The sequence below is a fragment of the Notolepis coatsorum genome (assembly GCF_963971535.1).
Source record: "Notolepis coatsorum genome assembly, chromosome: 4".
Classification (NCBI taxonomy): domain Eukaryota; kingdom Metazoa; phylum Chordata; class Actinopteri; order Aulopiformes; family Paralepididae; genus Notolepis; species Notolepis coatsorum.
In genome coordinates, this window is record NC_140168.1 from 204,572,492 (window position 1) to 204,578,977 (window position 6,486).

Sequence of the window (6,486 nt, forward strand, 5' to 3'; positions counted from 1 at the left end):
ATTTACCATGCATTTTATAAGCTCCTTTTGCATGAAATTGCAAAACAATTGCATGTAGATGTGTTTGAAACAGTGAGGATGAGAAATGGTCTGATCTTGCTGTAAACCAGGGGTGGCCAACCAGTCAGAGATTAAGAGCCACAAAAATTACTGTGGTACCACAAAGAGCCACCAGCGTTTCTCAACCTTTTTTTTCAGTCACGGCACCCTTCATGTGTTTATAGGTCTCACCCTCTGGCCTCTGAAGTTGCTAATGTCTTTTTTATTTGGGCCTCACAGGGTTAAAAGTACCCTGTGAGACCCACGGTTGCAAAATGACAAAATCACGTTTAGCCATTTAAAACAAAAAAAGTCTGTAAATGTTTATAAATTTTTTTTTAAGCACATAGTCAATTGGTCCTGTTGTTCAGCCTCACAATGCTATTTGATAGTAAATGTGTTTATATGTCCCACCCTCTGAAGTTGCTAATGTATTTTTAATTTGGGCCTCACATGGTTAACCTCTTATGCCCGAAATATACAGTAAAAGTGTATATTTTCAGCATTACGTTTGTTTACCAATGATTTGAACTGTTATTAGTGAAATATAAGATTATAGAAATCTCAGGGCATTGAGTCGGAAACCGGCGCATAGTGACAGGAGGAAGTGGAGCAGCCAAAAGTGAGTGTAGTCTTTTGAAGGAAGAGACTCTGGGCTTTCAAATTTCGAAAAATGACCCTACCCAGCTCACGCCAGCCCCTGTCAATCATCTGACTTCTGGATTCACTTTTTTATTTCTCTTATTTTTTGGGATTATCTCCCACAAACCTGAACGTTATTGCCATAAAACAGAATGCCGTTAGTTTCTCTACCTTTCTGTGAACGTCTAGCAAAAACGGTGTTGCAAATATGATGAAAATTGGTGGAGAAATTTACATTATAAAAAAGATGGCAGAATTCAGTACTGTATCTACAAAACCTGTTTAATCATCTTCCCTTTATTCATTTGCTTAGATTTTTCAGGTCTGGTACATTTTAGCATGGTGTTATTCACAGTCAAAGATTATTCTTATTTTTTTTTATATAATTGATATTCTCCTTTGGTTCATTACAATTTACTCAAGCCTAGTAACAGACACACTATTTCTGACACTGGGAATACATTCCCTGAGATCCATAGATGTCCCTAGATTCAGATACCAAGAACATGCAAATAGCCCATTTAAAAAAAAATCTGTAAATGTTTATTCTACGTCCTTATGGAATGAGTGACATAAAAAAAAAAAAATTATAATATATATATATATTTTTTTGGATGAAAGAGCCACACATTGACGGGCAAAGAGCCACATGCGGCTTGTGAGCCGCGGGTTGGCCACCCCTGCTGTAAACAAATAGTTTTTGATTTGCCTTCTTGACTACGCTATTGTTGTGATGTGTGTAAGTGAGGTGTGTGTCAAGAGTTACTCCAAGATATTTATTACTAGTGCCTGTTGTCCTTAACTGTAGTGTCTGTCTGCTGTCTTCATAACCACACTGTGTCTGTACTTCTTTATTAATAATTTTTTATCTCTCCCATCCTCCCCAATTTTTTAACTAACCAGCCACTACTGACACAAACATTGGGGGATGTTTTATAAATATAATATAATATAATAATTTGTGCTTCACCAAAACATTTGGTCAGCAGCCGCCACTGTATTATATATACTATTATATACGGCAGGTATACTATACTGTAATGTGTACTGTAATGTGTACTATATGTGTGTACTGTAATGTGTACTATATGTATGTACTATGTATGTATGTAAATGTAAAAAACTAAAAGAAAAGAAAGGTAAGTCTTCAGGGGTAGGGCCCGACAAGCCTAGTGCTTTTCCCTAGCCCTTTTCGGACAATTGGGACAATGCTGCAATAGCAGCTGGTAAAACGTTGGCGATTTATGGAATGACCGTTGTTATGTGTCCAAAACCTGAAATAAAAAATAACTGAACTGAATTGAACGACGAACAAGACTAACAAGCCCCCCCCCCCCGGAGAACGACGAACAAGACCCCCCCCTGGAGAACGACAAACAAGACGAACAAGACCCCCCCCCTGGAGAACGACGAACAAGACGAACAAGACCCCCCTCCCCCGGAGAACGATGAACAAGATGAACAAGACCCCCCCCTGGAGAACGACGAACAAGACGAACAAGACCCCCCCCCCCCCCTGGAGAACGACGAAAAAGGCGAACAAGACCCCCCCTCCACCGGAGAACGATGAACAAGATGAACAAGACCCCCCCCCCCTGGAGAACGACGAACAAGACGAACAAGACCCCCCCCCCCCCCCCCCTGGAGAACGATGAACAAGACGAACAAGACCCCCCCCCCCCCCCGGAGAACGACGAACAAGATGTACAAGACCCCCCCCTGGAGAACGATGAACAAGACGAACAAGACCCCCCCCCCCTCCCGGAGAACGACGAACAAGATGTACAAGACCCCCCCCTGGAGAACGATGAACAAGATGAACAAGACCCCCCCCCCCCTGGAGAACGATGAACAAGACGAACAAGACCCCCCCCCCCTGGAGAACGATGAACAAGACGAACAAGACCCCCCCCCCCCCCCCCTGGAGAACGATGAACAAGACGAACAAGACCCCCCCCCCCCCCCCTGGAGAACGATGATCAAGACGAACAAGCCCCCCCCCCCTGGAGAACGATGAACGAGATGAACAAGACCCCCCCCCCCCCTGGAGAACGATGAACAAGACGAACAAGACCCCCCCCCCCCCCCCTGGAGAACGATGTACAAGACGAACAAGACCCCCCCCCCCCCCCTGGAGAACGATGAACGAGATGAACAAGACCCCCCCCCCCCCTGGAGAACGATGAACAAGATGAACAAGACCCCCCCCCCCCCTGGAGAACGATGAACAAGATGAACAAGACCCCCCCCCCCCCCTGGAGAACGATGAACAAGACGAACAAGACCCCCCCCCCCCCCCCCTGGAGAACGATGAACAAGATGAACAAGACCCCCCCCCCCCCCTGGAGAACGATGAACAAGACGAACAAGACCCCCCCCCCCCCTGGAGAACAATGAACAAGATGAACAAGACCCCCCCCCCCTGGAGAACGATGAACAAGATGAACAAGACCCCCCCCCCCCCCTGGAGAACGATGAACAAGATGAACAAGCCCCCCCCCCCCCTGGAGAACGATGAACAAGATGAACAAGACCCCCCCCCCCCCCTGGAGAACGATGAACAAGATGAACAAGACCCCCCCCCCCCTGGAGAACGATGATCAAGACGAACAAGCCCCCCCCCCCCCCCCCTGGAGAACGATGTACAAGACGAACAAGACCCCCCCCCCCCCCTGGAGAACGATGAACGAGATGAACAAGACCCCCCCCCCCCCTGGAGAACGATGAACAAGACGAACAAGACCCCCCCCCCCCCCCCTGGAGAACGATGTACAAGACGAACAAGACCCCCCCCCCCCCCTGGAGAACGATGAACGAGATGAACAAGACCCCCCCCCCCCCCTGGAGAACGATGAACAAGATGAACAAGACCCCCCCCCCCCCTGGAGAACGATGAACAAGATGAACAAGACCCCCCCCCCCCCTGGAGAACGATGAACAAGACGAACAAGACCCCCCCCCCCCCCCCCTGGAGAACGATGAACAAGATGAACAAGACCCCCCCCCCCCCCCTGGAGAACGATGAACAAGACGAACAAGACCCCCCCCCCCCCCTGGAGAACAATGAACAAGATGAACAAGACCCCCCCCCCCTGGAGAACGATGAACAAGATGAACAAGACCCCCCCCCCCCCTGGAGAACGATGAACAAGATGAACAAGCCCCCCCCCCCCCTGGAGAACGATGAACAAGATGAACAAGACCCCCCCCCCCCCCCTGGAGAACGATGAACAAGATGAACAAGACCCCCCCCCCCTGGAGAACGATGATCAAGACGAACAAGCCCCCCCCCCCCCCCTGGAGAACGATGAACGAGATGAACAAGACCCCCCCCCCCCCCTGGAGAACGATGAACAAGACGAACAAGACCCCCCCCCCTGGAGAACGATGAACAAGATGAACAAGACCCCCCCCCCCCCTGGAGAACGATGAACAAGATGAACAAGACCCCCCCCCCCCCTGGAGAACGATGATCAAGATGAACAAGCCCCCCCCCCCCCCTGGAGAACGATGAACAAGATGAACAAGACCCCCCCCCCCCCTGGAGAACGATGATCAAGACGAACAAGCCCCCCCCCCCTGGAGAACGATGAACAAGATGAACAAGACCCCCCCCCCCCCCCTGGAGAACGATGAACAAGACGAACAAGACCGCCCCCCCCCCCCCTGGAGAACGATGAACAAGACGAACAAGACCCCCCCCCCCCCCTGGAGAACGATGAACAAGACGAACAAGACCCCCCCCCCCCCGGAGAACGATGAACAAGACGAACAAGACCCCCCCCCCCCCCTGGAGAACGATGAACAAGATGAACAAGACCCCCCCCCCCCCTGGAGAACGATGAACAAGACGAACAAGACCCCCCCCCCCCCCTGGAGAACGATGAACAAGATGAACAAGACCCCCCCCCCCCCTGGAGAACGATGATCAAGATGAACAAGCCCCCCCCCCCCCCCCTGGAGAACGATGAACAAGATGAACAAGACCCCCCCCCCCCCTGGAGAACGATGATCAAGACGAACAAGCCCCCCCCCCCTGGAGAACGATGAACAAGATGAACAAGACCCCCCCCCCCCCCTGGAGAACGATGAACAAGACGAACAAGACCGCCCCCCCCCCCCCCCCCCCCTGGAGAACGATGAACAAGACGAACAAGACCCCCCCCCCCCCCTGGAGAACGATGAACAAGACGAACAAGACCCCCCCCCCCCCGGAGAACGATGAACAAGACGAACAAGACCCCCCCCCCCTGGAGAACGATGAACAAGACGAACAAGACCCCCCCCCCCTGGAGAACGATGAACAAGACGAACAAGACCCCCCCCCCCTGGAGAACGATGAACAAGACGAACAAGACCCCCCCCCCCTGGAGAACGATGAACAAGACGAACAAGACCCCCCCCCCCCCCTTGGAGAACGATGAACAAGACGAACAAGACTCCCCCCCCCCCCCCCCCTGGAGAACGATGAACAAGACGAACAAGACCCCCCCCCCCCCCTGGAGAACGATGAACAAGATGAACAAGACCCCCCCCCTGGAGAAGGATGAACAAGACGAACAAGACCCCCCCCCCCCCCCCCCTGGAGAACGATGAACAAGATGAACAAGACCCCCCCCCCCCCTGGAGAACGATGAACAAGATGAACAAGACCCCCCCCCCCCTGGAGAACGATGAACAAGACGAACAAGCCCCCCCCCCCCCCCCTGGAGAACGATGAACAAGACCCCCCCCCCCCCTGGAGAACGATGAACAAGACGAACAAGCCCCCCCCCCCCTGGAGAACGATGAACAAGACGAACAAGCCCCCCCCCCCCCCCTGGAGAACGATGAACAAGACGAACAAGACCCCCCCCCCCCCCCCTGGAGAACGATGAACAAGACCCCCCCCCCCCCCTGGAGAACGATGAACAAGACGAACAAGACCCCCCCCCCCCCCCCCTGGAGAACGATGAACAAGACCCCACCCCCCCCTGGAGAACGATGAACAAGACCCCCCCCCCCCTGGAGAACGATGAACAAGACGAACAAGACCCCCCCCCCCTGGAGAACGATGAACAAGACGAACAAGCCCCCCCCCCCCCCCTGGAGAACGATGAACAAGACGAACAAGACCCCCCCCCCCCCCCCCCCCCCTGGAGAACGATGAACAAGACGAACAAGACCCCCCCCCCCCCCTGGAGAACGATGAACAAGATGAACAAGACCCCCCCCCCCCCCCTGGAGAACGATGAACAAGACGAACAAGACCCCCCCCCCCCTGGAGAACGATGAACAAGACGAACAAGACCCCCCCCCCCCCTGGAGAACGATGAACAAGACGAACAAGACCCCCCCCCTGGAGAACGATGAACAAGACGAACAAGACCCCCCCCCCCCCTGGAGAACGATGAACAAGACGAACAAGACCCCCCCCCCCCCCCCTGGAGAACGACGAACAAGACAAACAAGACCCCCCCCCTGGAGAACGATGAACAAGACGAACAAGACCCCCCCCCCCCCCTGGAGAACGATGAACAAGACGAACAAGACCCCCCCCCCCCCCCCCTGGAGAACGATGAAAAAGACGAACAAGACCCCCCCCCCCCCCCCTGGAGAACGATGAACAAGACGAACAAGACCCCCCCCCCCCCCCCGCCGGAGAGCGACGAAGAGGATCACAATGTCCAAAACGTGGAACCTCTAACCCCCCCCCCCCCCCCCCCCCCCCCACGACGAAGGCTGTCTGCAGCCCCGGGACTTTCTCTCTGCGCTTTCCTTCCGACGGTCCTTCCGACGTGTCTCAACCCCCCCCCCCCCCCCACC